Source organism: Microcaecilia unicolor, chromosome 2, assembly GCF_901765095.1.
Source record: "Microcaecilia unicolor chromosome 2, aMicUni1.1, whole genome shotgun sequence".
Taxonomy (NCBI): Eukaryota; Metazoa; Chordata; class Amphibia; order Gymnophiona; family Siphonopidae; genus Microcaecilia; species Microcaecilia unicolor.
The window spans coordinates 238,539,103-238,547,081 of NC_044032.1; the positions used below are offsets into that span (position 1 = coordinate 238,539,103).

The 7,979-nt window shown below is 41.8% G+C and overlaps 1 protein-coding gene across 5 annotated transcripts in view; it reads right to left on the reverse strand.

Annotated features, from left to right (window-relative positions):
* SMARCA2 (SWI/SNF related, matrix associated, actin dependent regulator of chromatin, subfamily a, member 2) overlaps positions 1-4,275 on the reverse strand; it is a 679,721-nt gene extending 675,446 nt beyond the window's left edge. For 2 of the 5 annotated variants that reach the window (XM_030193823.1, XM_030193827.1), the window contains exon 1: positions 2,348-2,493. The gene's annotated coding sequence lies outside the window, so the exon portion shown is untranslated. Of the gene's footprint in view, positions 1-2,347; positions 2,494-3,041; positions 3,131-3,776; positions 3,796-4,177 lie in introns of those variants that run through there. The other 3 variants (XM_030193821.1, XM_030193826.1, XM_030193822.1) reach the window with 3 other exon arrangements.
* Between the last annotated feature and the right edge of the window lie 3,704 nt (positions 4,276-7,979).

The following is a 7,979-nucleotide window of genomic DNA, read 5'->3' on the forward strand; positions in this document are numbered from 1 at the left end:
CAAAAACAATTTTAAAAAAGATATGAATGGACATGTGGATGGAAGTGAGCAGGTAATTCAAAAGTACCTACTGTCACAAAACGTCTAGCCACCCACGTGGGGTTACCCCTAGGCCACTTAGGAGGGTCTATCCTCAGCACAGCTCAGCTCCACCTGCTGCTAGTGCTCTACACTAGCACCCTCCTCCCACCGACTGGGACACAACTGCCTCTGGGTGAGTCTCCCGCTCTCAAATTATCCCCAGTGATTTCTAGGTTACTGGAGCCACAGTCCCAGTGGTCCCACAGTTCCTAGAAAGCACTCACAGACCCAACATATAAATATGCACTTACAGGTTATAGACAATGTTTTATTTGTTAAAATAATAATAATAATAATAAAGCAGGGTAAAAAAAATAACTAAGGGGAAAAATGCATTCACACTTTCTAGACTGTGCCTTTTTTGAGTTTTTAGTCCAATTAAAAAAAAACTGAATCTTTCCAGCTTTTTCTGATATCTGTAATTAAATTCAATTATATTTCACTACAAAAGGAATGTGACAATTTGACCATTAGCCTAACAAAAAATATCAGCAGGAGGACCTTAGTCTTGTCTATCTCCAAGTCTCAGCTGTTGGTCAAAGCCCTATTCAAACCTGACATAAAATGCTCAAAACCACTTTAGAAAATAACAAAAGATCTGAGATCTTTGAAAATACTCCACATATTTCCTGTGAAATATCAGAGTAATGTCAATCCTAGTGAGTGATGTGCCTGCTCAAGAAACACTGTATTTAATGAAGCACTGCCCTTACCCTCTGTGAAACAAATACATTAAATGATATACATGCGCTGGATTTTTTAATGTGCTCATTATTGATACAATCTTATACCTCAAGCTGCTAAAATATTAAACACAGGCATAAAAACAGTGTGTAGAATCATGACCCCTCTGATACATCACTTTTTCTCAACAACAAAATGACTTGTGAAAAAGAATGACCAGAGCCAGTGGGAATAAAAGAGCAATTAAACTCCTGAAGAGAAAGTGTGCCTTTATTAGCATACCAATGCTCCAAATGCACACATCTCCAGCTGCTCCACCTCCTTACATGTAACTATTATACTACAAGACTGAAAGTCTTGTGCTACACTGAAAGAGCTATATTCACTAGTTTTCCCTATTATTCTGCAACTACTGAGGAATTCCTTAAAGACTTATTTAGGTTCTGCTTAATATTTTGAGATAATAGGGAATGCCAGTACCAGACTAAAACACAGTTAAGTATGTAACTTGACTGGTTCTTCCAAAATTCCTATGTTTAAATAAAAGACACAATATGCCACAATTAAATAAAGCCATTTCACCACTCTGAACATAAGATCAGATGCATATTAAAGAATCCTTAATGTTTAAAGATAATTGCACTAAACTCTCTACCTCATCTTTGAAATAATCTGCCAAAGTACACACAAAATGAATACTCTTTGTAATTTTGGTCATTTTGAACAATCTCTGAAACCTATGGCTTCAGTATAAGTGATCAAATCTATGCTCCGTTTTTGTTTGTTTTATTAAAGCTTTCTGGATTGCTAACTGCTAATCACCTTAAGATTTTTTGAGAAGCAAAGTGACAGAAACCGTTTACTATTTGGGTTTTGGATAGCAAAGGTAAAAAGTGAAACCCTTTAAAAAAATGAGCAACGGTTATTACATAAAACATATCCTTTTGTTCAACAAATCTAGACACTCAGAAAATCGAATTTAACAAAGTATGAGATCACCTAAGAAAAAGTGCCTCCCTCGCAAAAAAAAAAAAAAAAAAAAAACTAACAGTCTATAATAAAGTAAATTCATCACTAAACAATTCACATTTCCTAAACAGCTAGATTATTATTATTATTATTATGAAGAGTACTGAACGAAGAGCCGCAGAAGTTAGGGAACACATTTTGACACCATATCGGACTTCTAAAATAGTTTAACAGACAAATACAGACCACCATTTGCTTTCCTGTGTGCTTGAAAGCATCAAAATTCAAGACATGACGCCGCTATGCACTACTTTCCCGTGAGTTTCAGCAAAACTGGAAGGCAAAGCAGTGCACGAGAAACCCTGTCTACGTCAGCAAAAGATCCGGAATTTTTACACTTTAGAAATCGGTAGGCCGAACTTAGGAGCCAGCACCTCCCTGCAGCATTTCTTCCACTAAAATAACTAAAGAGAGCCTGCCGCAGCCAAGAGGCATTGTACAGTAAGAGCCATATTTTTCTCTCGAAAGTTTTTCCATACAATCGATCGGACCCCGAACGTTATAGCTATCTCCTCCAGGCAAGAGAGAGATCGGTTTTAAGGGCGCAATGTACCCGATATATAGAAGCCAAAGAAACAGGACTCTGCTGTACGTAGTATTTGGCTGAAAAAATGTGTAGGCCCGATTTATTCTCCCCCTTCCCTCCGTCATGTCATAATGATCAAACATGTCTGTGTTTCACTCTATGACTTCCTGGTTCTCGTCTCTCCCTCGCTCTATTTCTATCATAAAACTCGGCACAGGCATCAGCGCTCACACAGCTACTAGCAGGCCTGCTGCCATCCTACTACATTTTCTCTCTCAACACACAATAAACATTTTTAATTATATATTCCCCGTCATTATAAAAATGCATATGGTACCGAACTTTTCACCATACGCCCAAAACTTCAAGCACGAAACGTCGGATTGTTGCCAAACAATCAATAGTATTTTAGATCTAGTAGCACAGAAAGGAAAAGAACCGGAAACGCATACAACCCGACTGTAAAGGTTACACAAATAGAGACATAAGCTATAACAAGCAGAAAATAGAGCAGATCTGACTAAAAAGAGGAATAGTGGGGGAGGGGGCATACATGATTTGTACACGTTAGCTTTTTCCCTCATTTCTCTTGACGATACCTCACAAGATCTGTATTATGAAAAGTGCACTGGGATCTCCAGCAGCTTAAAGCATACATTACTATTAAGAAAAACAAAATGATTTAAAATGAATAAAACAGCGCTTCTTAGGTCAGCTTTACCAATGCAATAGGATTGAACAGTGCCAGCTCTCCCTATGTCTCTGGCGCTGGGCGGCTGTCTACCCTGTACCATCAGACAACCTGCAAACCTTGGCGATGACTGGCAGACTAGGAGATTATTATGATCCGGATCATGGCCTCCCAGCTGCCCTGACTGGCCCGTCTAATCTCCACCTTTCGTACACATTTAGAGGGGGAAAGTAGCAACAAATAATCTGCAACCAATCAGAATCCCCGGGCTCAAGAGGGGGCTGTGTGTATCCGGAAAATATAGCATGGAAGTACTGTACACAACTTGCAGGAGGTTACACAGCACATTTCAAAAATCTGTAACCCCCCCCCCCCCCAAAAAAAAAAAAAAAAAAAAAAAAGAAGCCATATATCCAGTTTTTAACAGCTATAATAACAAAGCCCCACAATCTTTCAAATTTTAGAAAAAACTGCTTCTGAAAGTCGCTCGTTTTTCGAAATTAGAAATGGCATGTAAATAGTAAATTCAACATGACTGTAAAAGCACTGCCCACATATAAGCCATTTAACATTTTAAACTGGAGACCAACACAAGCCACAGCTTCAAACCTGCCGCGAAGCGCAAGATAGTGAGCAAGGGGAGAGGGAGAAAGTTCAGCCATAAATATGCTCTCCCCGATCTCCATAAAACAACTTGGTGATGGAAGAAGAGGCAATATCTGCATCTCAGCAATGTCGTGTGTGTGGTATGCATCTCTCGCCTACCCCGTCTAGCACATTTCCAAGCTGCGCTGGAGGCTTTGCACAGGCAATAGGTGGGCGAGCCGCTGATTTTTGCCAGAGCCTCAGGTACATCAGATACGCATGAACTCTCTCAGGGGTTAATGCTGGAGGCTGCTGAAAACCACAGCAAGCACACTGGAACCTCGACGGGTACAGAAGGCTGCCACAAGCTTATCTAATTATTTTTAACGATTAGCTGTATTTAGTATCGTCTGTGGCAGCCAGTTATCTGGAGCTGCTGCCGAGGTTCAGCACAATGTTTGTGATCAGTCACATGAAAGTCCCTCTTGGCACCAGCGGAGGGGGACAGTTGGGTAACTGCCTGTGGAGCGTCGACTTGCCAATGTCAATGCCCATGGGGGTACGGGGGAGCTGGGGGTTACCTCCGTGTTGGAAGCGTGCGCTCGCTCTCTGACTCTCTCCGCCTCCTCCTCCTCCACCACTCACTGGGAATCCAGACACGTCGGAGACAGTGACACTCTGCACGGCTATTAGATTGTGGATGTGACTTCATCACCGATGACAACCACGCCCCGCCCCTTCCCTTCCCTTCCCAAACCGCCGATCTCTCCCATTCTCTGCCGGTGGCCGCTGCAGCTCCGCCTCCCCGGCCTGGTCTTCTTCTGAGCTCGCGCACACGCTTCAGCAAACCCGACCCGGAAGAGAGGTTCCCATTGGCCACGAGGGGTGGCGGGCGCCGCACAGAGATTAGCCGGCGGTGTTTGGCTCGGTCTGGAACTTGGCTCCAGTGGCTGCTTGCATGCGCGCGCCCGACTGTTGACACTAGAAATTCAGTGTGGCGCGTGCATTAACGGTCCTGTGTAATGGGCTGTTTGAGTATTGCAGTGGAGAATGGGCAATGTCTATTCTTGGCTGTTGTTGCTTGTGTTATGTGGTAAAAAAATATTTTTGAATAAGTGGAGGACAGTTTGACGACGAGAAGTTGCTAAAGCAATCTAGATTCAAAGTCAGTAGCAATAAGGCTTTAGTACAATTTACATAGTGAGGGGACAGACCAAGGAGGAGCCCCTCAACCAAGAACGAGGGAGTGGCTCCATCCAGGATCCTCCAGACTGGAAAGAAGGGAATGCCCCCGAAACCAACCCTGAGAGTGAAACACTGAGATTAGAACAGAAACATTTCCAGCTGTGAGATGGAAGTAGAAGTGCAAGGAAAAGTATTTGGCCAAATTATTCAGTTAAATTAACCACCTTCAAAGCTTCTATATAGCTACACTGGCTCTATACTAGCAGGAGGAAAGAAAAGCGGGAGGTCTAAAGGCATTTGAAGGAACCAGAAGGACAACCCAGCCACACACAGCACCACATACAATAAGAACAAACGTCTTACCTGGCACCAAGCAGTAACACACTGGTATCTGCACACAACTCAAAACAGTCCAGTTCAAAGTCTCTAGATCCTCATCCACCAATACTGGTAAAGAATTAAATGGCCAGTCATTGTATCAGCACTGTGATAGGGATTCAATAATCAGATTCTCTGACTGAACTACAAGCTTTGTGCTATCTCATATAGTGTCAGCTGTGATTTCCATAAGAATAACCAAATAATACATACATGGCTCGTTAGTGCATTGGTAACAACACTTGCTAATTTTGCTAACTGCCTCTCACTAATGAGTGATGCCGTCTAGCACTGCCTATTTTGGCAGTAGGTGCAAAAAATGATACTGGCCAGACAAGTGTAGTTTGCAAAATGTGGTCAAGCAGTAGCTTGAGAAAGTCAATACCTGACCTCTCATGTCTTCACACACTTTTGAGGAAACAATTCTGCCCAAAACCAGTTTTGTACCTGTATGATAGGACTATAACTATACACCAGGTAATTTACATCCCCATTATTGAAATAACTTCTACGTGATCATCTCAATTCGTTTCCGCACAGACTCCCTCCTATATGCCTGCAGTGGCCTTCAGTGAATAACTTGCTACTACACTCCCCCAAATTCCTTTCTATTTTTAGAAATGATAAGTAGTAGTAGTATTTTACACCTACTTACTATACAATTTGTAATAGCATAAAACATAGGCCTATGATTTCCTTCAATGTGATCTTTAAAAACTAGTTCTTAACGACTTTCCACCTTCCCTCTCTCCCAACTGGAGGGTAATTTTCATTATTGCAGTTAGTGAAAGGTACGTAAGCATTCTTTCTTATGGCAATTTCTGCAGATGGGTTAGTTTTGCACATACCGTGACCAGGAATGAACCTCACAATAGGAGCCAGCTCTGTGGGTGCTTGAGCATCCCCAATATTGAGGAAACTCCTTGACAGTGACCAGGGAGGGGTAACTTCAATGGGGTTAGCACCCCCAATCATTTTGAAAAGTTGGCTTCTATGAACCTCACTCCTCAGCCAGGGCATATGTAGTATGATCTCAGTCTCTCAAATTTACAGCTAACATTTGCTATAGAACCTGCATAATGCCAAAGGGAGCTTCCTTCTGCAGTACATAAAATGTAACATGTATAATCAACCTATCTAGGTGTGATTATAAATTATTTTTTTCTACTTTAATCTTTTATTGAGTTTTATAACCAGTACAATTCAAAAACAAACAAAAATACCCAACAAAGCAACCCCAAAAAGTAAATAAAAGGTAAAAGAACCCATAGGAATGCACAGCAAAAAGCATCATAATAAACATCATACCCTACAAAATAGAACACCACTACTACTACTACTACTACTACTACTATTTAGCATTTCTATAGCGCTACAAGGCATACGCAGCGCTGCACAAACATAGAAGAGAGACAGTCCCTGCTCAAAGAGCTTACAATCTAATAGACAAAAAATAAATAAAGTAATCAAATCAAATCAATTAATGTGGACGGGAAGGAAGAGAGGAGGGTAGGTGGAGGCGAGTGGTTACAAGTGGTTACGAGTCAAAAGCAATGTTAAAGAGGTGGGCTTTCAGTCTAGATTTAAAGGTTGCCAAGGATGGGGCAAGACGTAGGGGCTCGGGAAGTTTATTCCAGGCGTAGGGTGCAGCGAGACAGAAGGCGCGAAGTCTGGAGTTGGCAGTAGTGGAGAAGGGAACAGATAAGAAGGATTTATCCATGGAGCGGATATCACACTGTGATATAGCTCATTGACACCAATACCTGAGAATCCAATGATATCTACTAGAACAGAACAACACAAAGAAGTATTCCCAGTGCCACTTAGGAATAGCAGAACAGTCGTCCACTCCCTACTAACTAATTAAGAGTGTCAACAATGTCCAGATGAACCCAGTCCAAAAAGAGCTTCCAAGTCTTATCAAAGGAATGCAAGTATCCCTGCTTGATAGCAGTAAGTCAGCTGAGATAATATGCTCGCCAAAGGTGTTGCTTAAGGACCTCAAATTGTGAAGTGTTCTTAGTAGTCCCAATACTAGGCAAGCTCTCTTCGAATAATAGCCAAGCAAGGAAACAAAATCCAAAGCTTCAAAAGAGGACAACCCCGGTGGCTCCATTGCAGCAAAAATAATTTAGGATCCAGAGGCAGATACCTGTAACATGTTATTAAACAAATGTAAACATTCCATCCAATATGACATTAGCACTGGACACTCACACCAAATATGGTAATAAGTTCCAACCCCCCCCCCCCCAACACACACACATCCTCGCCAGCAAGCTGACAAGGATGTGCTGGAAGACTTAGAGACCATGGCCAGACTGCAATACCACCTATACAAGACCTTTATACCTTGTTCCACCAGGTTTGCTGAAATTGAAACCTTAAAAGTATTCTTATGAATGGATACCCAGATTTTATCAGAGAATTACCCAATCTGTCTCCCACCAGAATATGTATAGGTATATGTGGGCTACCCTCCATCACAGTGGAGTACAGACCCACAATCAATTTCTTTTGAGAAGATTCTCCCATCAGAATTTCTTCCAGTGGGGTCATTTGACTTCCCAACCATCCCACCACTGGTTATGTGGAAAGTACATGTCTAATTTATAGATAGAAAAAGAAACCAGTATTTGATACTTTAAACTTTTCTCTAAGTTGCTGGAAGGATAAGAGAACATTACCTTGATACAGTTGTCCCACCCAAGAAATGCCCTTATTGATCCAGCCCTCTAGCAATCTATAGTCCCAATCTGGTGCCCAAGATGATAGAGCATATAAAAGGGCCACTCTAGACACCCGCCTATTACCCAAAAT